Source organism: Castor canadensis, chromosome 6, assembly GCF_047511655.1.
Source record: "Castor canadensis chromosome 6, mCasCan1.hap1v2, whole genome shotgun sequence".
Classification (NCBI taxonomy): Eukaryota; Metazoa; Chordata; class Mammalia; order Rodentia; family Castoridae; genus Castor; species Castor canadensis.
In genome coordinates this window covers 9,357,558-9,384,332 of record NC_133391.1, presented here as the reverse complement: position 1 = coordinate 9,384,332, position 26,775 = coordinate 9,357,558, and the positions used below count along the sequence as shown (strand labels likewise).

Below are 26,775 nucleotides of genomic sequence, written 5' to 3'. Positions count from 1 at the left end.
TCTGTTTTCTTCATTTCCATCTGAATCCTGTACTAATTTATTTTATGGGGGAGAATGGTTTCCATCCTTTTTTCATCTTCCCATCATTCCACACTGCCTGCTTCCTTCCTCTAGTTGCCATCTTCGATTCTACCTTGTTATTGGATCTTGAGCGAGTTTTTGGACTGGATTTTATACCATGTGCTCACCTGGGTTTCAAACTTTCTGGTGATAGGTACATTTGGGACTTCTTAACCTCCGTAACTATTAATTTTGCATGTGTGTGTGTGTGTGTGAATGCATTCTCTGTTGACTCCATGTCCCAAGTGCAAATTGTTTTAAGAGTCCTGGTTTTGACACCAGAAGCCAAGTTTTTAGCTAGAAAACTAGTGTTCTGTGTACATTCAGTAGAAGTATTCACAAAATTTTGGGAGACTGCATATGACTTGATTGTGGTGTATTTTGTCATCACTGTACTGGGGGATGTGGCTCAGGAATCATACATTCAACTACAGTGCTCAAGACACTGGGACCAGCTCCCAGCTCCACACCAGGAAAGAAAGCTTTTCTGCAGAGGCAGTCACACATGACAGATACTAACCATGGGAAAACAGCAAACCCTAATCAAGAAGAATCATGGCCACTGCTCCAGTATCCCTAGAGGAAGGTAGGAATTCAGGCTTCTCAGTGGCCAATTTCCAGGTGAGCTAACCTTCCAAACAAGGGGGTCCTTACTGCATTTCCCTTTTAGACAACCATATTTCTCATTGCTCAGTACAGGCCTCTATGCTGTGTTCACAGAACTAATTTATTGAATGTGGCAGTGTTTCATTAAGCAAAAACTCTGTGGTTGCCACATTGATTGCTACTTGAAGCATTTTCTTTTAGAGGCAGAATGTGCCTGTTTTCCTCACTATACAGAGAGGCACAAATAATAGGAGAATGGAAGACCAGGCCAGCCCAGGCACAAAGCAATACTGTATCTCAAAAATAACAAATGCAAAAAGGGATAGTGGTGTGGCTCACTTCATAGAGTGATCGCCTGGAAACACCAGGCATGGAATTTTCCACTATTGCCAAAAATCAAGGAACTATATCAAGGGAATGAAAAACACAGGTCAATGAATTTCATATATTCTAAAATTTGAGAAAAATAAATATAAATACCAAAAGGCAGAAAACATCATTGTGGAGATTAGAAGAAGAAGAAAGTAATATTTGCAGAGTTGACTGCAGAATCAATGAGACAAAATAAATAACAAAATCACAATGCAATCAAATGTTGAAAATGAGAGAAATGCAAAGTATGGAAATTCTAACCCTGTTAGAAGATGTAGCATGGGTTTTCAGTACACTGAGGTAAAGCACATGTTTTAACCTCATATCTAACTGCTAGAATGGTGTAACTTCATTTTTTGATTTTTTGTTTAGGATACACATGAGTTTAATCTTCAGAAGGCTCATTGTACATAGAACGGGTTTTATCCCTGAAGCCATACAGAATGTTCCTCTCTGTCCTTAACAAAATAATGTAGCACTTGGGACCAAAGATGAAGCCTAAGATCCCTGCACTGGAGGCCAAGATGGAGAAGACCTCCACAGCCACCATGACCCTTCCCTTGGTGCTGTGGTAGACAGGGAGGAAGGTGACCCAGACACTACAGAACTCCAGCATGCTGAACGTCATCAACTTGGCTTCATTGAATGTGTCAGGAAGATTCCTTGCCAGAAAAGCCACTCTGAAGCTCCCCAAGGCCAGGAAAATTAGGTATCCCAGGATGCAGTAAAATGCCACAGCTGATCCCTTGTTACACGCGATGATGATGTGGCCGTGTTCTGAGTTTGTGTCTGTGTCAATGAAGGGTGGAGAGGTTCCAAGCGAGATTCCACAGGCAGTCAGTTGGATCAGTGTGCAGATGGGAATAAGGTAGTTAGGTGTCCTTGATACCAACAATCACCTCATCCTTTTCCCTGGAGACGTGATATTAAAAGACAGAATCACAGTGAGAGTTTTGGCCACGACAGTGGAAGTAACCACTGTGAACACAATTCCAAATGTGGTCTGCTGGAGGATGCAGGTGGCCATGCCAGGACGGCCAATGAAGAGCAAGGAACAGAGAAAACAGAAGGTGAGGGAGATGAGCAGGATGTAGGTGAGAGCCCTGTTATTGTCCTTGACAATGTTAGTGTCATGGTGTTTCATGAAGACCCCGAGAACAGCAGCTGTGAGTACAGAGAAGATCAGAGCCATGCAGGCCAGAGCCAAACCCAAGGGATCTTCATAACCCAGAAAGGTCACAGATTTTTGGAGGCAGTGGTTTTGGTCTTAGTTGGCATTCTGATGATCTGCACACTTCACACACTGATCCATGTCTGGTGAGGAGTGCAGGTTACCCCTAGTCAAGGTTCAGTTTTCACACCTCCCCGACAGCACAATGGTAAAATTTTCCTCTTTTGTTGCTTTAGATAAAAATGAATTCTACACAGCAAATATTTCCAATCAACCACTTCCCATTTTTGTTATTGTAGCACAAACTTACTTTAACTTATTTGACTTATCTAACATATTCATGACACCATTTTCTAATTCTCAAAAAACACTCAAGTTATGCCACTTCAACAAATTAAACCTCTATAAACTAGACCCAGTTTTATTCACCAAAGCCTCAAAATTTATTTAGAATTATGTTCCCTTTTATTATGACATAGATAATTGATAAATTCCAGGAAATAGAGGTGATCAATGACACTTTTTAACTGGGTGAAGAAGTCTCAACATCCTGCAACTCATTGTAATTTTCACCACATGTTTACTGTAGTTTAGAGTACACTTCCACTGAATCAATACATTTGTTTGTAGGATTCGAGTATGAGTTTGTCTTTTCATAATCATATTTAATCCTGCACTAACTCCAGTCTATTTGTTATTTTTCTACATTTGTTTTGTTAATGTCAAGGGTCTTTCAAAACAATAATGGTATTTATCCCTCAGTTGTATATCCATTAAGACATACTAAATGTCATTATTTAAAAAAATTCACTTATAACTTATAACTGCTTTGCAGAATATAATACATTCATATACATGAACCTCATATTCCATCATAAGTAAATTGAATGATTAATTTCACAATTTACCTCAATTTTATAGAAAGCAATACCATATGATCATATTCATGTTATGTGTTCTATTCCTGAAAAATATCTTTATGCTTGGTGCATGGTACCAAAACTTCAATCCAAGCTACTCAGGAGATAAAGATAGGGTGGACTGCATTTCAGGGCCAGCCTGGGGAAAAACTCAGATTCCATGTCAACAAATAAGCTTGGAGTGGTGTTGGCACCTGTGTTCCCAGCTTTGTGGGCTGCTGTTTACGCCCATCACAGTGCAAGGCAAAAAGCATGTATCTATCTACAAATTAACTGAAGCAAAAAAGGACTGTGAGTATGGTTCAAATGGTAGAACACTTGCCTAGCAAGACCAAGGTTTCCAGTTTTGACCCTGGAACCATTAATCAATCAATTAATCCACAAATAAATCAATGAATAAACAATGTGTTCATTTCTTTTACTGATCTCAGCACAATGTGTAATGGAAATTGTTATATTGAGCATTTTTGTCTCATTGTTTTTCAACATTGGACCCCAAAACGTGAAGCTGTTCTTGGGATTTTACAAATACCTTTTATGGGATTAAGAGAATTGACACCTGCTTATTTAGTAAGACCAGTTCTATTACTATTCATTTTAAGATACAAATGGGTGTGGAATTTAATTATACATTTTTCTAGCGTTGGTGATATTATTATATCTGTTTGAAGAAACTAGTTTAAATCAAAACTAGTTGAGATATAATTGAATTCTATTGCATATACCAACTCTGGTCATTTGAAGTTCCCTTAAAATACCTTGAACAGGAAATATGAATGTAGTTCAAAAAGGAAAATGTCCAATATACTTCTTCTCTTCTATATTGTCACACATGGGGAACCAAGTTTAGCTCTTCTCATAAGATAAATTTTATTGCCCCATTCTTCTTATCCTCTGAAGGAGTTTAAGAAAATGAGCATTTTTAAATTCTTGAAATTTTAATAAATTTCACCAGTGATGTTCATGACAATCATAAAAATAGCCATAGATGATTCAGTTATGGTTTATACTTATTACATATATTCAACCGTGCAGGTTTGTATGTGGTGCTGGGGATTGAACACAGGACACCAAGTCCCCCATGCGTTGGCTCTATCCCTGTGATACACTCTAACCCTTGAGATGTTCAGTTCCCCCTTGTGACAGTCTTTAAGTTCAATGACTGAGATTTGTGATTTTTATTCATATTTAAAAATGTGTCAGTGAAGTTCTTATTCTTTTTTTATGATTGTTTTTCCAGTCAAAGGGGTTGAACTAAGGGCTTTCTGCTTAATATCCATGTGAACTTGAGCCATTCCCTCTTTGCCCATTTCTTTTTTAGTTTGTTTTTCAGATTGGGTGCCATGCAAACTTTGCATGGGATGGCCTCAGACCGTCATCATCTTACATCTGCTATCTGAGTAACTGTGATTACAGGTATGCAACAACACATTCACCCATGATGATGACATAATTCTGCAAAATTTCACAAGTGATGTCCTGTTACAAATTTACAATTTCTTGGTGAACATTCTTATTAAGGATTTTTTTATAAACCATATTTATTTATATTAGAATACACCTTAACTTTGAGTTTCCTTTATTGTATTAACTCATTAAATATATCTTCTTGTATTTGTTCCCTTGTTTCTTTGTCTTTAGGTTGCTTTTCCTTTTCTAGATTGTGATAGGTGCTTGTTATATACAATGTCTGGCATTGCTAATTGGATGCCTGAGTATTTATTCCAATTAATAATTATTCCATTAATAATATTTTCATATTTTTATAATCTTTGTTTAAATTGTTCTTTAAACTGTGGTATGTGTAAACAAGTATTTGCTAATGTATAAGCTTGAAGATAGTGGCATTGTTTTATAGTGAAATTTTTCTCAGCAGAGTGAATCTACATTAAACCCCATGGTCATAAAGAATGAAAAATGCAAATTAATTGCATCTGCACTCTGTTGTCAATCTCAATATATTTAAAAGTGAAATTCAAATCATGCAAGTATGCTGCTTAACTAAGCTACATATGAATCATAAAGGAAATGAAAACCATGTTGGAGAAGTGTTTCTAGCATGTAGTATTTAACATAAATCTGGACATTGTGGATGTAATATGATAACTGTGGCATCCTGAAAAGTTCCCCATTCATTTGTATCTCTATTCTACATCAGTCCATCCAACTTTCTCTGAGTTTCTGCCAAATGGAACCATTTTCAGATTTTGTGATTATTACAAAAATTCATAGCATAAAAATCTAGTTGACATTTCCCCCACTCATCTAACATAATATTAGTGTGCATGTATCTCTGTACAAATTTATGACACTTTTCCAGTAGGTCTTTGTGTATTCATTGTAGACCATTTATGCTAGTTTGTGTTCATGTCATTATAGTTGTATGTCTTTTTACATGTGGAATGTTGGTTTGTTTTGCTTGGAGGGGTTGGGGTAGAAACTGAGGGTTTTTCACTTGCAGAGCAAGCACTCTACCACTTGGTAACAGCTCCAGTCCATTTTCATCTGGTTGTTTTTGCTATGGGGTCTCACACACTGTTTGCTTGGGCTGGCCTCCAACTGTAATCCTCTGATCTCAGCTTTCAAGAAGATGGTATATATGTGTGATCCACGAGCACCCAAGCCTGAAGCTCTCAAAGAATTTCTTACAATATAGATAAGCCTATCTCTTAAATCAAACAAAAATTTTCTTAACACTTGTTCTTTGTCAAGCATTTTGACAAGCACTCAGAAAATAAACAAGTGCAAGAACCATGTATTCACTGTGAGGTACAAATAGGAAGACATTTTTGCATAACATTTCTCCCAAATTCCACGATAGAGATCAAACTTATGCAGAGAGGAGAGGTGCAAGGTGTTTTCTTGAGACAGTAATGCATACAATTAATATAGCAATGAATCAAATATGCAAATCATTGTATATGGGCTGTGTTGTTTCAAAGGTCAATGTGATATTTTGTGTCATTTCATTTGCCAACTGGATGTAGGTAGACCTTTCCTATGCAGTCCACTTGTAGGGCATTTGCCCCTTCAAGGAATAATGGAAACTATTAAGGATGGGTGGGAGTTTCTCCATAAGTCACAGACTTACCTGTCCCATTAGAAATCTCATTCTCAGGGCAAGGGATGCAATCAAAACAACAGGGAGCCTTTCCCTCCTGAGGGGATTTCCAGAATCCAGGACCACAACTCTCACTGCAAACAGAGTGAGGATTCTGAGGAAAATCAGATAGGTATTGGTGGTTGCTCAGACATTTCCATAGTATTTCAATAATTACAGTATTTTACTGAATTGGATCATTAAGAAATATTAATTTTCTCTACACAAGTCCTACAAATTGATTGCACATTATTAAATTCTGGCCATGATATGACACAGTGGCTTATGTGTTAAAGGCTTGGTCCCCAGCCCTGGTGCTTTCTAGAAAGCATGGATACTTTAAGCATTAGTTCTAGTGGGAGGAAATTTGGTCATTAGAAGTACACAGTTAAAGATGATATTGGTACCCCAGGGACAATTCTGTGTTTGTCTTTGTTCCTCTGTTGCCATGAGGTGTGTACTTACTTTGCTACCTGCTCCAACCATGATGCTGTGCCTTGCCATAGACCTTAAAGGACCAGGCCAAGTTCAAGAATGAAACTTTCAAAACTGTTAGCTGAATAAACTGTTCTTCCTTAGAAGTTGATTTTCTCATGCATTTTGTCACAGTGAAGGACAGCTGAGTTACAGCTATCATGTGTATTTTAAGATTGCAAAATATGAGCACAGAAACTTGTTGGTAAACAAATGTGTTCCTTTCTCACCAATGATTGAGTTAATAAGAAAAATCTCCAAGTTGTAAGTTATTAAATGAACATTGCTGGATCATGAATCAACATCAAGAATATTAAATCTGAACAAGTATTGCTTGCTAATGTGTGAAATTCAAAGCATTATGATTTGATCCAACACACCTCTAAATTCCCGAGTTCCACTCTATCAGATCCTCATGTAGAGATAATTGTTGACCATGTAGACCATATGGGGAAAACTTTCCTACTTTCACATTATGTCTAAGACCTTCTGGAAATTTCCAAAAGTTGAGAATGTCATACTCTGCCTCCAATTTCCTTTTCTCATCCAACATCACTTGGTCTTCAGCAGGGTTGTTAAATGGAATGTTCTTCAGAAAGGGGTGCAGCTAAAAGAGATGCATCATCCAAAGATGAAGTGGATTCCATGGCTAAGACAGAAAATCTGAACTGAGAAAACCTCCTTATTGGCTTAATCCTGCTTCTTGACACAAGTACAACAATGATGTAGTACAAAGGAAAAGCTAGAGAACCAAAATATCATGATATCAAATTCTGGACACAGATCAGAGGATCAAAATGACAGTTTCAACAGAAAACACCAAGGTCACACTTAACTATAATGAGTGAATCTGGGAATTAGATAAGTTTTAACTTCCTGGAAAAACCTAACAGATATTTTCTCAATGAATATAGAGACTCAAATTGCAAATGGGTTGATTAACAACTAAACTGAAATTAAATCAAATCACTGATATAAAATACCCACCATTGTCTCTAGCAGATCTTTGGTACTCAAAGACTTCATTCTCTTTTTCTTCTTATTTAAAAACTGTTTGTGAGATGCTGGCTTTATCATAGCTTTATCATACTGAAAACATTTTCCATGTAGATTATTGAAGCCATTAAAAACAGAAAACATTGATGTGGAATCAAAACACATTTTTGGAGACATACACCCTGCTATTCAAGAACATATCTACCCAGGTCTAGGTATCTCCTATAAAGTGAAAAATGTATACTTTTTTAATGTGCTGTCAGAGAAAGTATCATAAACTACATAGTTTGTCTATGAAATCAGTTCACAAAGTGACGCTCATGATGTCAAGTACCTTCCAATGAAAAAGCCATTACCTGAGAAGGGGAAAATACCATCCACTTTCTTTTTCCCATTGTTTGCATTTGGATTTGATGAAGTAGCATCTCATGAAGGGTGTGGGTCACAGCATACACAGCGTTGTAAATATTGTAACTCTCTTCACTCATGGCTGTTTCAAAAAGATTCCCAGGCAACCAGGTCAAGGAGGCATTGTGTGGACATTTATTATAAGTTCCACACTGAGACTCAAAAAATGAGCAACTTAAAAACACTAAAAATAGACTAGCTAGGTAAAAGTCTTCTGGATATGCGGAAGGGTTAGCTGACTGGAAGAAATTTCTGAAACCAGAAATGTCTCCATGGTGGTGTGAAAAAATAAGATGTCCACGGAATGCGTCTAAAATGAGATATCTATTACTTCTTGTTACATCCCATTTAGAATTCATGACCCTGACTTTGCCTGTCATTAAATCTCCCCGAAATTATACATTAAACCTTCCAGGAAATCACTGTCACCACAAATGATGATCACATTTGCTGATGATTTTATGATCTGGTGATGTTTTGACCAGGCATTTGGAAAAGAGGAGACTATGGTGACTGGGATCATTTCCACAATGGCTACACAGATTCTGTGCTTGTCCATCTCTTCTCTCATGTCTGAGAGAATCTAAAATCCTCTGTGGTCTTCTGAAGTGAAGAGCCCCACCCAGGTCCATCTGAAATGAAGCATCAAGTAGACCATGCCAAAGACCAGAGATATTTCTTTGGGAGCCATCTGATAGAGAGATGTGAACTTGTCATGGTCACTCAGGATAGGATCAAAAGGCCCAAAGGTAAGCTAAAGGGAAAAGGAAATTGGAAGCCACATGAAGAAGTGGACAGTCTGGAAGTACAATCTGAGGACTGGTACGTACTAAGCATGAAGAAAAGAGGTAGAAAATAAGGCTTGCTCATTTCACTTTATGAGAACTCTTTCGAAGACCATAAGTCAGTCTCAGAAATCTAAGAAACCTAGTATCTGCTGAAATTTCTCCCATTTCTGCATTCCAAACAAAAGGGAACATGGTGCCCCATAAAGTCTTTGACATTAAAAATGGAGAACTTTATAAAAACAAGTCTCATCCTTTTGTTCCTCCTGACACCTGTCAATTGCAGCAAAGAAGCCACTGTTTCATCTACCCCATCCCACTCACACCCTTACCTGTGGAAATTACCTCCAGCAGTGTCCCAATCTGGGCAGATATTACCCATGAAGATCCTGTAAGTGCTGCTACAGACTTGCTCTCTCATCTACAGGTGTAATTAGGAATAATTTTGTCACTCCCAGGAAGCCAAATGAAGGAATTTGTCAATGTCTACCATTCAGTGTGTAGGACATTATAGATATCAAATCCCAGAGATATGTTCTGTAGAAGAAGGGGGTTCTTGTTGATCTCCTCAATGGCAAAATCCATGGCTAGTACAAACTGGTAGTTCTTTAAGGAAAGCCTGCATAGAAACCATTGTATTCTCCATTAGAAATAATAAGTACGTGATCTGTTCAAATCCAAAGCAATGACGTCTTTGCATTCATGTGTGTGTCTCTAAAGTTAATATGTCACATAATCAGTGCCTATTTGTATCCATTAAGAATATGGGTTCTTATTTAGTTTAGGTGAGGTCATAAAAAATAATCTCCCACAAATGAGATTCAAGTCATTATATGGACAGGGAAAGAAAGGGAGAGGGAGAGGGGGAGAGAAAAGGAGGGGTGGAGACATAGAGGTTTAGTGTAGGAGGAAAGGGAAGGGAAGAAAGAGAAGGCTGTAGAGGGACAAGAGAGGGGAGGATGAGGAGAGGGAAGGAAGGGTGAGGGGGAAGGGAGAAGGTAGGGGAGATTGCTTTGTCATCTCACTGAAAAATTTGCGGTGCGAATTATGCTTGGTTTTTCCTGTGCCACATGTGTGAAAATGTATATTTGTTGTTAAATGAACACAGGATTTTACATGACTATATGAAATCACAATTTCTTAATATCTACCTCCTCTCTAGGAATACAAATTTTGTTTCTGCTTGCCTAACCACTATCTGAGGTCCTGGGACCATGAGACTTGAACATGGTCCATAATAACCTCAGCCCAGTTGACTGGTATTTTCTTTACCACCACTTTTCCAAACTCAATCCCATAAAATGGTGTAAAACAATGCTTATAGTGGGTAAGTCTGGATAGTAAGATTATAATTTTTATTCTTGAACTTGTTGCTAGTGTATTGATTTCAAATACTGAGTGATATAAATCACACTGCCCTCCAGTTCAGAGCTTCTAGAATACCTGTACTGCATTTGGAAGATATGTAGTGCCAGTGTCTTGCACATTTGCTCATCCATTTCACATCATCTGTGACTGGTGGCAGCAATTTTGGGTATAAGTCCTCTTGAGCAATAGGAAGTGAATAGAAGAGTGAGCCTTGGTCTTAACTCAGAGTTGTGTTTGTCTTGGTGAGTAAAGGATTTTGATGTGACATAGCCTGATCACTTTGGTGATCATTGGAATGACAGGGAAACTTGGAACTGCTCCAACCACAGTGATTAGTTTTGGAAACCAGCAGCATCACACAGTTTATCACCTTAGACTAGTAACTATGGATAAGGTATCTGGGCCTACTCTGTCCCCAGGGAGAGGTACAGATGTGTATAGTCCTCTCTTTTTGCACTCCATTGTATGGGTTTTCATTTTCAACACAGCAACAGATTATGTGTGACAAGCTTGATTTTGCTTTGTGTCTATTAATGATACAGTAACAATATACCAGCAAACCATTCCCTGCAAACCTTTCAAGGAAATAGTGTAAATGACAACAGGCTCAGACAAAAAATTACCAAATTCTTAGAATTTCTTCAAACACAGGCCCAAATGAAGCCAGAAAAGGAAGGAAGACTGAAGTAAATAAATACGTGATACGCAAAAGGCCAAATGACATCCTATGTCAAAAAGTATCATGAACCTTTCAGGAAACTATGACCTCATTTCGTTCTCCAAATGAGGTAACAGCAGGAGATCAGGAACTATTGGGAAAGGGAGAAAACTCAGAGAATTAATAGAGCTGTTTTAAGGAAACAAATTCCATGAACTGGAAGAAAACAAAGTGAAATGTTTCATTAATCTACTGAAAAACTTACTAAAAAGAAAGAAAGAAAAAATATCAAACAGAGTTTCTTGAGTTTTTACATACTTTCAGCCAAATTTAAACGTATGACAGAAGTGAAGAATAGCAAGACAGATCAACAAAAGAAAGACAAATGTTCTTATAGACAGGCTTTTTAAAATACACAAATGAAGAACAATAATGAAGAAGTTGACAATATCTTATGGCTTCTTTCAAAAAGTATAAAAGACCAAATATTTGTACTATTGGAATTTAAGAAGCAGTTGAGAAAGCCAAAAACGTACGAAGCTTATTCAAATGAATAATAACATTAAAACTCCCCAACATAGAGAAAGATACAAATATCTAGGTACAGGAGGATCAAAATTAAGCATTCACAGGTAACAAAACCAAGTTTGCCTGAAGCCATAGTATAATGAAGCTCTCACAGGTGAAAGATAAAGAGAAGTTTCTCAAGCCTTAAAAAGATTATTAACAAATAAATATAAGCTTAACCCTGCTGGCCTAAGAAGGGAGTTCTAACACAAACATACAGTCAAGGAGTGCAATTTGAGTTTCTCAGAGAAGAAGGAGGAGGAAGAGGAGAAAGAGAAGAAGAAGAAGTACAAGAAGAACAGCAAAAACAAAAACCTGTAATACAAAGAGATCTCCTATCAAAAAGAATTAACCTAGAAGGTGACACACATGCATAGCTCAAGGATGGATCATATCATAAAACCTAGGAAAATGTCAAAATTAAAAAGCATAACAATATATAAGGCTTAATTTCTAGCAAAACCATAAAAAGAAGTCAACAAGAAAAACCTCAGATTGATGTATGTGAATATTTAAAACCGACTTTTGAGCATCCAATGGATCAAAGCAAAAATCAAGAAGGAAATTAAAATGTTTCTCACAACAAAAGAAAATGTGCAACACCATACCGTATGATGTAGTGTCAGCAGCGCCAAGAGAAAACTTCATAGTAATCACTGCATAAGTTGGAGAAAAAGAAGAATAGCTAAAATAATATCCTTCAACTGACTCTTCAATGAGCTAGAAAAAAGAACTAACTGAATACAAAATTAGTACAAGAAAAGAAATTATTATGATCAGAGAAGAAAGTGAAATGGAGATTAAAGAAACAAAGGCAAAGACATTTTCATAATTTGAGGAGATCCTAGATTAAGAAATGGACACAACAATGAACTAACTAACACCAGTGATGAAAGGCACAACAAAAAGAGAATAGCTCAATAATGATCATAAGGAAGTATATGCCAATAATTTGCAAGTCTAGAAGATGTGGAAAAAATTAGGGACATGCATTTTACTAGAATTGAGCTGGAAAGACATAGAAATCTTGGACAGATGAGTAACAAAGATGGAATGAAAATAGAAATCCTCTTCAAAGAAAAATCAAAGACTTAATGGATTCACTGATGAATTGCACCAGTCGTTTAAGAACAGTAAGGTCACAGTTATATCAGTCCAAAGAGCTCTGAGGCAGTGTTTCACAGTCTGATGACTATAAATTATAATTGTGCACTTTCCATTTCAAAAAGATAGAAGAAACTATTTTGAAAGTTTTGAGTACAAAGAATGGATATTGTGTTCACAATACTTCAACAGCACAACATAGTATAATGTGGCAAATGGCAGCAAAGAAACCGAATGTCCAGTTTTGTCAATGATAAATGCCCTTAGACACTCAAGGGACAAATGAAGTGAAAATATCAGTTTCACATAGGTGTGAAAACGTCAGTAACATGGATGAGAAATTCAGCAAAGACAGATCCTGACAAAAGAATGAAACTGAAATGTTGGAGAAGAAAAGCTCAATAGAAAACAGATGGAAGCATCATCAATCTAAAACCAACTCCCAGAGACTAATGACTCAATGAAGAAATGGGCAAGTGACCTGAGGTGAAATTTTTCAGAAAAAAAGAAACAGAAATGGCCAAGAACAGATGAAGAAGATCCCATTGTCCCTGGCTATAACGAAAATGCAAATCACACCACATTACGAATTCACCTCACTCCTCTTAGAATGGCTATCATCAAGAACGCAAAACAACAAATGTTGGTGAGGATGGGAATGTGAAGAGGAACTTAAACTGTACTAAATTAGTACAACCATGTGGAAAGTAGTGTGGAGGTAACTCAATAAACTAACAAAAGAACTGTCATAAGAACCTGCAATAGCACTCTTGGGCATATATTCCGATGACTGTACATCAGGATAAAATAAACACACTTGCACACCCTTGTTTAATGCAGTATTATTCACAATGACCAAGCTGTGGACACAGCTCCAATTCTCTGCAGCTGATGAAAACATTAAGAAAATGTGATATTTATACACCATGGATATTTTTCAGTCATACAGAAGAATAAAACATTTTCATTTGCAGGTAAAAGGATGGAACTGGAGACCATGAAGTTATGAAAAGTAAGCCACGTTCAGAAAGACACAGGTCACATATTTTCTCTAACTGTGGAAGGTAGGTCCAAATACAAATACTGGCAAGCAGTATGTTTATTCAATCTGCACATAGCTTCATTCAAATGTGGGAGTGTTGGAAGACACTAGGGAAGAGGGAAAGGGAAGAGAATGATAGGGAGTGAATACTATTGAAATATTTTCCATCTGTGTAGGAAAAAGGCACAATAAAACACACTCTGAAAACTGCTGACCAATGCAGTGGGATTGATAAAGAACAAGGAAAAGTAATAAAGGGGATTAAAGTGAGTCAATTATGACATATTTAGAGGCAGAATAGCAAGGCAAGCCCCCCTGTACAATCAAAAGACCCTTAGACAGTGAAGGTCAGGAATGTAAACATGTTGTTAAGGGAAGGGTAACAGTGGGAGGTGGAGGGAAAGATGAAAAAAGTAATGGAGGTTGAAGATGGCTGATGTGTATTCTGTACATGTATGAATATGGCACAATGAAACCTGATGAAGTCAATTTAAGAAGGGGGACAGGGAAGAGAAAGAAGGAAGGGGATGAACCAAACTGGGGTGCATTGCACCCATATATGGAAATGTCACATTGAAACCCCACATACAGCTCTTAAATAATAGTAAAATGTAAAAAAAAGAAATGGGTAGAATTTCAAACAAAATTATGATTTTATTATATTCACATAGCCATAAATAAAAAAATTTGTCCTACTCACTAGCCAATATTGCAGAAGATACTCACAGGAATCCCACTCACAGATGAAGAAGAAATGGTCAAAATCAATAGAGTCAGGGAAAGATTAAATCCCATGAGAAGAATATATGATCAAATGAGAATGAAGGAAGTATCACACATGGTGAATTTCATAAAGTACAAAACTCCAAGCTGAGTAAGTGGGCAAGGAAATAGACATGAAAGTAGTGAAGTGGAATGTAAAATAAGTTATACATTTATACATTATATATTTATACAGTATAAATAATCAAATACAAAATTATACCTTTATAAGATAAATAAGATTAACATTCCCTTATTCATACTTATCCTCCCCATAAAAGAGAGAGAAGAATCTAGTAAATAAAGTGAAATGTGAAAAAGTAGATAGTAGAATTTTGGATACCACCAAAATCCAGAGGATCAATAGGGGATATTTTGAAAAGTCTATTAAAATAAATTGGAAAATTTGACCATTGGATAAATTTCTAGGAATGTAAGACTAAACTAATAGAAAGAATAGGATCTAAAAAACCCAAATAGATTTATTTTGTGCAAAGATAGGAAGCATTAACAGGAATTCCCAACAAAGTAACACCCAGGACTGGATTAATTCACTGCTAAATTCTCCCAAAACTTAAGACAAGAAATAACACCAATGGTTCAGAAACTATAGTGTAAATTAATAGTGAAAGAATGAATCCTAAATACATCCTACCTCCAGTATTAGCCTGATAACAAAAGCAGAAAAAGACTAACAAAAAAGGAAATAATACAAAAATATCCTTGAAACATAAACACAAAAATTGTCAAAAAATTACAAATAGTAACCAACAAAAGTTTAAGAAGCAAAACTACATCAAAACTGCCTTGAAACTATAGTACATAGCCACAGTGACAAAAACAGCTTGCAGTAGAATGAAGACCATAATTTACATAACACCAGAATTTAATATGCTTCTGGAATTTCTTAGTTTATTTTATATACAATAAATTAGAGGTAGAGAAAGAATGAAAAGTAAGAATCAGGTGGCACTATTTTGCCGAAGATGAGCATGTTCACCTGGAAATTCAAACGAATACATGAAGAGGTCACACAATCAATATAATGGTACCATACCCAAACAAAGAGAAAATGTGCAATTTCAATTACTCAAATAAGAAGCAATCACATAAAGCATGAGGGGGAAATAGGTATACTGTGGCAATAGACATAAATACAATATAACTGGCTCCTCAGACCAACTGGAAAAACGAACCCAGGAACAAGAAACTGTTTTTTTTTTTTAAATTATAGATTTCAAAGGATATGAACAAGTTCTACTAATGGAACTTGTTCAAAGGAAAAGTTGCTCAAAGTTGTGAAAATGTCCATCTACATAAGTGATTTATAGATTCATGGTAATGTCTTCAAAACTAATGATATTCCAAAAGCCTACCACAAATGCTTTTGTAAGTTTCATCTTAAAGAAGTGTTGGAATTTTTTGAAGATAAGTAATGTCTAGTGTAACATAAATTGTATGAAATATTTATATGTACTGAAACATAACATGGTTCCCCTTAAATATGTATAGTTTATTTTTTATGCATCAGTTACACAATAACATCAAGAAAATATGTAAAAGGTGGAAAAATCTGACATTATTTAAAGTAGTAAGAAAACAGTCACAAAAAGTTCACAAAATTCACTGAATTCCTAGCAGCCCAAACAATCTTGAACAAAGATGAACCCTGAGAATGCACTACCAGATTCCATGAAATAAAATTATTGGGATAAAACTGCATGACAGCCAGGTGGCAGTGGCTCAGGCCTGTGAACCTAGCTACTCAGGAGGCAGAAATCACTAGCACACAGTTTGAATCCATCCCTGGCAAACAGTTCATGAGACCCTATCTCAAAAACACACAGCGCACAAAATAAAGGGCTGGTGGAGTCACTGAAACTTTAGGCCCTGAGTTCAAATAATAGTATGACAAAAAACAAACAAACAAAAAACTCAACAGGTTATTTGCATAATTGCAGACACACATAGCAATGGAAGATTGAAATGCACTCAACCACCCCATGCATTTCCAATCAACTGGTTCACAAGTATGTGGGTAAAACATATCTTGAATAAACAGCAGTTTATTTAATCAGTGCTGTGGGGAAAACTAAATACTTGAAAGCTGACCCCCATCCCTCACCTAATACAAAAAACCACAAAATTGAATCCCTATAGTTCAACACTATAAAGTACGAAACCTTTCAAGACAAGGGAATAGGCAGCAAAGGTCAGGAAAAAATTAAAAACATGGAAATCCAAAGAAAATTAAACAAAAAGGATCATATTAAATGGAGAAGTTACTTCAGAGCAAAGGAAATAATCACACAGAGAAGAGACAATCTTCAGAATGAGGAATCGTTTTCTGTAAACTTTCATCTAAAAGGTAACTCATATCCAGAATATATCACAAGCTCGGTTAGTTTCCCCCAAACAATTCATTTTAAAGGCAATGATCAGATCAAATTATCTGCAAAGAAGACATATATTTGTGCAAGGAATTTAGTACAGACTAATTCAGGTTGCTCTCAGGGAATTTAAAATCACTAATACAGTGAGATTCAAATTCTCCTCTTTTAGAATAGCTAATAGCTCCAGTATAACAAGGTATAAAGTTATATTTGCCAATATGTTGTGTTTAGACTTGACTACAACCTCCCTCCACCACAGCAAAACACCATAGTAGTAGTCCATGTATCAATGTAACACCTTCATAGAATAAAATATTTCTTACTCTATTCAATTAGTAACACACATAACATTTCTCTTCTCTCAGTTTAGGAGATTAAGACCAGACTCCTAGAAAACAGATTTCAAATTTTTCTAATTTTAAAGTAGCTAAGGACTAGTATAAGCAAAATGAACCAGAGCCAAATGTGTGACAAATGCATCAGTAACAATATTCAAATATGAGTAAGCCTGGGAAAAATTTGGACACTAACAAAGATAAGCAGACAAACATCTAGGCAAGTAATAACAGCAATGTTTTGATACCTTCCACAGCAGGGAAGAAACTCAATTTCCTACCCCTTCACCCCTGCTCCCAAATGTGTGCAGATACTACAGGTAACACTCACTACCACAGCACTTGAAAAGAGATGCAAGGAATCACTGCTTCCAACATTTTCACTGCTAACAGGGCTGTAAATACATTGCTAGAATTCCATGGAATTCTGCCATAACAATTTATTAATTAGACCTTCTGCTGCAGACCTGGCATTTGTTCATAGCAAAAACCTGAGCACAGATATGTGTCTAAGTGAAGTAGTAATAAATTGGAGGGGAAAAATCTCACAGAGCTTATCATTTATTTCTGGCTATGCTTGCATTTCCAGATTTGACACAGCATCCCAGGAACATGCATCTTATTTGAAACAGTAACTGAATGTCTACAGTCATAAGTGTTTTCATGACCATGGGCACAAGTACAGAACTTCTCAGTAGAGACATTATTAGATACATTTGTGAGTAAAGAAATCTTATCACAGCATTGATCTACAAGAAATGGAACTTTGTTCTAGTGTCTCAGTACAGAACACATGCAATTGACTTGGATTGCGTTTCTCAGGATGATCTCTTGGTGCTAGTTTTCAGTCCAGGCTGGAGGAGTGCCAGTGATGGTGGAGCAAATGCATAGAATTCAGCCTTGTTACAGAAAAGAGAAAAAGAAAAAAGAATATACTTGCTCCTGTTGAAAGAAAAGTACACCATAACCACAAAATAAGTTAGGGATGTTTCTGGGAAGGTAGTGGAAGAAGTGCCATTTTGGGGTTATTATCAGCAATGCTCTATGCATTCACAGATCACTTGGGCAGTATTCTATCAGAAATCAAATGGAAGAAAAAAACATAAAGCCATCACTTACTTTGTAGAAAGTCCTGCTGGATCACTGCTTGTGTCATTTTGACAAAAGAATAAAGTGGGAAAATCCCTGCAATCAGTACATCTCCATCTTTGTATATACTGGGTTTAGGGATGGGAAAGCAGTCTGGATCACTAAATGAACTGAGATGAAGGGGAAGCTGGAGGGAAAGGAAAAAAAATCAAGGGGAACATGTCTAGAAATGTACAATTCTCTGTGGAGGCTGAGCCAACCATGTCAGGCATGTATAAATGTTTCCTATGTGCCTCGGTATATATGTTTTTATGTCAACTGGAATGTCCATTCTAATTTTCCAAATTCTTTCAGCCCAGTGTTTTCCATTCCCATGGAGGAATCTGGAGCAATTTCTGTCGTGGCCTTAGCATCTGAGGTCCTGCATCTATGAAATAAACATGAGCTGGAAAATAAGTTTGAGGATCCTCCTTTCCACCCCAGGTGCTATGAATTCATCCAAGCCCACGGATGGTAAGGCCCCGGGGATGAATGAACCTTTCTTAGAGTTGTTCTGAAGTACGTGTCTAAAAACAATTTGCAGGAAAGCTATTTGGGATGTGGGAAATGAATTACATCATTGGATGCTATGTAAGGTGTAAGGCAAATTGGTAATAAAGGGCTCAGCCCAGTCAGGGCTTAACCAAAGCCAATGGGACATCACTTCCTTCAATTCAAGTACACAGGAGAGACAGCTTCACACACCCAAGCTTCATGCATTCCCCTAATATTCCTTGTATTACTTATGCAGGTCTCCACATACATATTGCATTTTAGGGACATTCACAGATACATGTGTTTCACCATAATCAACCAATAATCAAGTTGACAATTGAAATTCCAAATCAGTAGTGCAAGGTAGATGCAGAAATTAAGTTGTATATTTGCATTCTGAGCTATGACTTTCTTCACTCTTGATATCTTCTTTTGTCGATGCTGAGTTAATCATCTTCTGTTGTTCTGAAGAAAGTGACAATCCTACCCAGGGTCAAGCATAGAGGAAACGGAGCCACCCAATTGATGTTAGTATGCCAAAATTATAAACAATCTTTAGGATTGTTGTGATCATCTCCCAGACATAGCATCTTTTACAAGAATTTTATGCTTGCTCATTTGACTTTTGCTTGCAATCAAAATGCACTAAGTCATGTATTTCTCAATAAACAATGAGCCAAAGAGGGACTTTGTGTGTCAGTTACACTTTCAGTCCCTGAGTGTATGTTTGTGAATATAGTCTCATGTCATAGCTCTCAGTTGAAATGAGACCGACACTTTCAGGAATTAATTATACACAAATTGCAATATATGATGGAAAGAAAAACTGTTTTTACCATAAAATATAATAACATATTGTGCCTATTCTGGTCAAGATCTGTGGGATGGGGAAGTTTCCCTGGAATAGAAAATATGAGCTAACAAGTTGAGAAGAATAAAGCAATTGATTGAACTCTGTGTAATGAATGTCGTGATGAAGATCTTGGTGTGCATAGAAAATGAAAAAACGATAAATCATTCTGAAGTACAGTGGACGTGAAATGAGACTTAAAAGAATGATGAGACATAAGTTCTCCTTATTGCCTATGGGAACAGTTACTTTTGTGCACAGGGTAATAGGGAATGACAGAAATCTTTATCAAGAGATTGGTATGTTCCAATTTATATTTCAGAAAGAATAGTTTGCCACTCATATTTAGAATGGATGGGAGACATGCAACAGTATTATTACAGAACTCACAAAAGATGTTGATGGAGACATTCTGGAGAGACATGATGGTGGTTTGAGCTAAGTACAGAGATGCAGTCATGATGAATTCATAAGAATTTGGTTTAAGCACTTAAAGTCTGGGATGACATTTTCAGAGATATGTCATGTATGATTCTCCAATGGCTGTATTTTAACATCAAACTATTAGGTGTGTGGGTAATTACTAGAGTACTGACTGAAGAATTCAATTTTGAAGTATAAAGAAATGATGAGAAGATGCAAACACTAGTTACTCTGATTTGGTCATTACAAAATGCATGCCTGTATCACCCTAGCCCAGTCATTTTAGGAAGCTAGTGTTACACTCATTCTAATACCCAATAAAAATGTGACTAAAAAGGGAATTACAGACCAACATCTTTAATGAATAGAGATGCAAATATTCTCAGCAAAATACTGATAATGAGAATGCAGAAACACATCACAAAGATCCAGAACATGATCAAATGGGTTTCATTTGGATACAAGAATTGTTCAACATATGTAAATCTCTATATTAAGATTAGCATATAAACAGAAGCAAGAACAATGCCCACATAGCCTTATCAGCAGATGTATTAAAAGGTCTTGGCAAAATTCAACATCTTTTCATGATAAAAGCTCTGAAGAAACTAGGAGTGAAAGGAATATTCTCCAACATAAAAAGGACTATATATGACAAAGCTATAGCTGACATTATATTAAATGAAGAAAAACTGAAACCCTTCCTGCTAAAGTCAAGATTGAGACAGGGATTCTCACTTTCTCCACTCCTATTCAATATAGTTTTGGAATTCCTCACCAGAACAATAAGACAACAGCAAGAAATAAAAGGGATTCAAATAGGGAAAGTAGAATTCAAGCTATCCCTATTTGCAGATGACATGATACTCTCCCTAAAGATCCTCAAAATTCTACCCAAACTATTAGAAATCCTAAGCTTTTTTGGCAAAGTAGCAGGATGTAAAATTAACATACAGAAATCAGTAGCCTTTCTATACACCAATAATGAACACACAGAGAAAAAAAATCAGCTCAAACATCCCATTTACAGTAGCCTCAAAACCAATAAACTACCCTGGATAAATTTAACAAAGGAAATAAAAAATGACTATAGTTCAACATAAAACTATGAGGTTGTGTGGGTAACTAATAGAAGGCTGACTAAAGAATCCAACTGTGAAGAAGAAAGAAATGAAAACATGCAAATACTGATTACTCTGATTTGGTCATTAAACATTGAATGCTTGTACCACTTTTTTGTACCTTCTGAATATGCACAATCCTTGAGAGTCAATACAGAGACCAATACAAATTCAAGAAAGGAAAATTGTAATCACATGTAATGACAAATCTTCCTAGAAGAACTGTCCAAAACAATGAGACTTCAGGAGTGAGGCAAGATGGTAGACTAGAACAATCTTTTGTTTTTACTGCCTGAATGACAAGAATCAGATAACTAAGGGCAGGCTTTAATCTGAATAGAGAAAGAAATAACAAACACTGGGCATCAGAAAAGAGAAACTGGGGAGATGGAAATACAAAGAAACAGAAAGGAGAAGAAAAAAGCAATGCAGTGCCATGCAGTGCAGCCACAGCCACAGGTGGGGATGGAAGATGAAGATGCATTCACAAGGGAAGCCAAACTGCTACACTTCCCACAAGTCTAGACCCCAAGGTAGAATTTGGCAATTTTACCCACCCTTTAAGTCAGAACCCTAGTGTAGCATTTGGTGAGACTATGATCTTCCAGGGTGAAGCCTTGGCAACGAAGTACATTTATCCCTTCCCTTGTATTGGAGGACTATAGAATGATGCCATCTGGAGAGGGACCTATTGATATTGAGCTGCTGTGGAGGCATAAAATCAAGGAGGAATCAATGCTCAGTGAGTTTTGGGAATCCCTGACATCATGTTTGGATGGGAGATGGTCATGGGTGTTGGGCATTGAGAGTGAGAGGGTCTGGTGTGAACCACTGGAGAAGGTACAGTAACAGAGAGCTTTGTGAACAAAAAGCATGGTGGTTAGACATTCTTCCACCTTTTGAAAGGTGTGAATCCCATAACGTGAGTTTCAGGGTGGAAACAATTCACTGAGTATGCTTTGGCTGACTTAATCATGTCATTCAGGATGGGCATCTTGGATCTGTGTGTTCCTTCTAGGTGGAACAGAAAGCCTCAAGCCTATGTGCCCCAAATCACATCATACCCATGGCCTCCAAATGGAAGTGAATTTCTGGACAGGGAATGAAATTTCACAGAGTCTTTCTGGAAATCCATGCAGTCGCATGTTTGTTGCTAGGTGGTGCTGAAAGCCCTGAACTCTTCCCAATCACATGATTTTCACATCCTCTTTACCCTATAAGGAGATGAACTCCTGGATATGAATGGAAGCACTGAAACCAGCAAGTACATTTGCTTGACTCCTCAGGTACACGTCTTCATGTAGACCACTCAGTATTCTGTAAAATTCTATAACTCAGTTGGTGGACATTCTTTGGTTCAGTGACTTTTTGACCTGGATTACAAATTGGGAACCTTGTGAAGCAAGTAATATCCTATTCAACTGTGAGGTTATAATTCTTCCTGAGGCTAACAGTGGCTCCAAGTACACAAAGAGGGGAAACTGCTCTACTGAAAGCAGTCCATAAGCAGACAAGGTGCCCTTTTACTTGAGACACCATGTGATTTAGCTCAATTTGACTCCCGTCAGGCCCAGTGTTCTGAGCACATGGGCAAATGCTTGACTACTGAGCCATGCCATAGCCCGGTATTGACAAGTACAACCTCAGTCTTGCCACTACACTCTCCTGCCTGAACACTGAAAATAATTCAATCGAAGACTACAGGTGATGAAAACTTTCAAACAATTGGTTGTTTTCTCATGCAAACTCTAATGTAGAAACTTAGGAAATATGAACAATAAATAGGCCACTTGACTTATCCTAAACTGAGTATCTACAAAGTAACAAACACTAACAATAGTGAAGAGGAGGAAATCTAAGTCAAAGAATGTTTTTAATTTAATTTTTAATTTTTCTCTTTTTCTGGGTGTATATACATTGTGACATTTATAAATGTTCTTATAACATATCAAATATATCATACTTGAATTCACATTGAGTTTTATCCACCCTTCCACACATTCCTGGAATAGATTCAACAGGTATCTTTTTTCCATTTACATACATGTATACAACATGTTTGCAACATATCCACCATCCTATGTGCTTTCCCTAATCACTCCCTCTTCCCACTAGTATCAAACTGCCAGGTAGGTCATGTTCCACCTTCCTGTTCTTCACATTTGTAAATGAGAAAAAATGACATTTATGTTTGGAAAGGCAGCTGCACAGGGAGTTTCCTTGTGACTTTCCACATATATATGTATTAAAACCTGAATTTGTTCATGTCCTCTGTTTTTCTTATTTTGACTTTAGCCACCTTCTTATGCCTTCTTATGGTAGCTTCAACAAGCTTAGAAATTCTATACTCATTCTTTTTTTTTTTGTTTTGGTGGCTTTTGAGGTTTGAACTCAGGGCCTCACACTTCCTAGGCAGATGCTCTACCACTTGAGCCACTCTGCCACTTATACTCATTCTTTTACAGAGAGTACATCAACCTTATTCACCTTCTGAACTTCCATCTTTTATCCTCCCTTCACCTGCACAAAGAAGAGTGAAGACGAAGAAATTTCAGACAAGGATTTTATCAAATGATTATAAGAATGATCAATGAAGTGAAAGAGGGCTTGAATAAATGCACAATAAAATAACATGACAAAACAAATAAAGACTGATCAGAAATCAAGAAGTCAATGAAGACCATAAAAGATAAATTTTAGTAAAGTCACAGAAATACTGATAGAAATCAAATTATAATTCTCTGAATAAAAAGCTCATGAAATGACTGGAACATTTAAGAATTGAGTTCACCAGTGTCCAGGTCACTAAATGTCCCCCTCAGTCCTCCATCCCTCTATGAGAATCACCTGTGGAAAGGGGGCATCCTGCACCTGCCTGGGAAGCCCTGGGATTCTTCTTTCTCTCACCAGTCAGGTCGAGGGAAGAGAATGTGCAAAGGATCTGAGGCAGGGACACAACAGGTAGTGATCACAGGAGGGTGAGCTGTGAGTGAGGTGATGTGGATGGGGTCTTACCTGGGGCTCCAGTGCAGGTTTTTGTCATATGGAGGGAAATAGTTTTCACAGCAATTTCTTGATGCAATTTGCATCTTCAGAATGTCCCACAAGCTGGCATGCAGGATGGGAAGTGTGAGTGGGGTGGAGTGAGGGTTCTGCTTGAGGAGAGGTATTTGTATAGTGCTATGTGGCCTGAGGACAATGGTTGACATGGGGTTCAGCCTGGTGTTCCAGATTAACCTGCTGTGTGACCCAGAAAGTCGCTTAACTTCTCTGAACCTCCTAAAGCACAGAGGCCTAAAGTGCTGGCCTTCATGGTCCTTCTCAGAAACAAGGGTTATGGGTCTTATTTATGGTGTCCAGGATGAGGAGGCCACAACACTTTGTGTCTAAGCCTTACTCCAGCAGAGGGACCTGGCAGAGTGGAGCTCTGCTGATTAACTCCTATGTGCTGCACAGTGCAGTTTACACTTCACAGCCTCTGCTTCCAGTGTCTAGTGATAAGTAATGACAATAATCATTTTGACAGCACCTCTGGCATCCAGGATCTAGTCTAAGCTCATGATAGGATTGATGGACATAACCCTCCCAATAATGATGAGGTAGATACCAGTATCACTCACATATTAGAATTGAGGAAACAGAACCACAGAGAAGCAGAGTAATCTGCTCAAGGTCACACAGTTGGAGCTGCCCAGTGAACGACATATTGTGAAGCTGGCATTAGTGGTCCCATTATAGAGACCACAAGAACAGGATACTGTGAGCCAGTTGGGTTGAGTGATTTCCTAGAGGAGCTCACTGAGTTCCCCTACCCCAGAAGCACAATTAAGTCCTTAAAACCAACACTAGGTCCCTCTGCAAGCCTCCCTCACACTTTTTATACAAAAAGTCACCCAGGCTTGGCACTTGTGCCCAAGCTTGACTGCCCCAAGCTAGAAGAGGGGTGTGGTGTCCAGTGTCCATTCAGGGTGTTGACCATGTGGCTTTTACTTTAGAGTGAACCCAGCATGAATGTGGATGAAGGGGACAAAGCCACCACTGCAGAGGTAACTATGCCTATTGGCCAGGCATCATATCTCCCATGCATGAGATTGATGTGTTTGCAGTGTCACCTCCTGCCAAAAGTCTGGGGATGCCCAGACATCACTTGACTTTTTTGGCCTGTCCCTCGCCTTCTTTGCTGTGTTTGCCTGTCTGATGACCTTGGGTTAGCATTCAGACAGAAGTCCAGCAAAGCTTCTCCCACCACTAGGCCCTGTCCCAGGTGCTCTACATCATTATGGTATTTTCTGGAGGTAGGGCAGGATGCTGTGGTAAGAGGAAAAGGAAAAGCCAAGGCTTGAGGCTGAGTGCTCTGAATTTGAAGCCAGATTGGCCATGCTCAGTATCTGTGACCATGGAGGTGTCAATTACTCTGTCTGTGCTCAGGTTTTTCATCTGCGAACCAGGGTTGGAACCCCAGCCTAGTACACAACAGACATTCAACAATGGTGGCCTTTTGTAATGATGGTGGTGAGAGATGGAAAGAGTTGGGAGGGCTGTGAGGCATGTCCACATTATCTGTATGGCCTGGACTTCTGCACTTCATTGACCTTGACTTTGAACCTGGCCTTTATTCCCTATCAGGAAGAGAGTGTGAAGCCACTAAATAGGCAGTGAAATTCCTGGTAGAGAGAGTTCTTATCGTGAAATATATGACTGGGAATAAGGATGAGCAGTGAATATCTCTGAACCTGGAATCCCCCTACCTTCTCATGCCCCACCATCTTCAGCAGCTACCATGGGCCTCTGGTCCCACTGCTTCAGGGATTCCACAAGTTGGCTATCAAATAGCCTTCCTCAAACCCATCTGACCCTGTTCCTCTGCTTAAATACCCCTCAGGAGGTACATAGCTCTGTGGCCCCAGTCTCTCCTCAGTGTTGCAGGGCCCATGACGGGCCACACCCAGTTGTGCCATGCTGCCCCCACCTCCATGCATGTGCTCAGGCTGTTCCCTCTGTCTGTTGAACACTGATTCCCACCTCATGACCTGCTCTAAACATCTCCATGAACCAGTCCCTGGGTCATCCTCGTTGTTTCCACCTTTCCTTACAACAATGTTTGGGTTTTCTGTAATTCTTCTCAGCACACGACGGGCCCCTTGTGCAAGGGAAAATAGGCATCTCTGTAGGTCTGGAGCTCAGGCTCCTGACATTTGTATGTCAGGAGTATAAGTATAAGTGGGTGGATGAATGCATGATGATTGGAAGAATGAATGTTTGATGGGTGGGTGCATGAATGAATGGGTGGATGAATGATTGGATGGATGAATGAATGGGGAATGAATAGGTGCATGAATGAATGGGTCAGTGTATGAATGAGTGGGTGAATGGATAAATGAATGGGTGAGTGGATGAATTAATGGGTGAGTAGGCTACTTTTTCTCCTTCCTGTTGGAAAATGACTTCTACCCATTACCATGTCTTGGGAGCCAAGGTGCCTCCAAGAGCACCAAGGTACTTCCACTCCCCTCCATCTCTCCTTCCAGACCCCCTAGCTGCCCCCAAGTGGGGGTCTTTCTTCAGGACACTGCCCTGAGATTCCACCTCGAGATGAAGTGCAGAGGTACCCAAAACGATTATGCCCTTACTACCCTG

The 26,775-nt window shown here is 38.1% G+C and overlaps 1 pseudogene; it reads right to left on the bottom strand.

Annotated features, from left to right (window-relative positions):
- Nucleotides 1-1,423: 1,423 nt before the first annotated feature.
- Nucleotides 1,424-26,165, bottom strand: LOC141424259 (vomeronasal type-2 receptor 116-like; annotated as a pseudogene).
- Between the last annotated feature and the right edge of the window lie 610 nt (nt 26,166-26,775).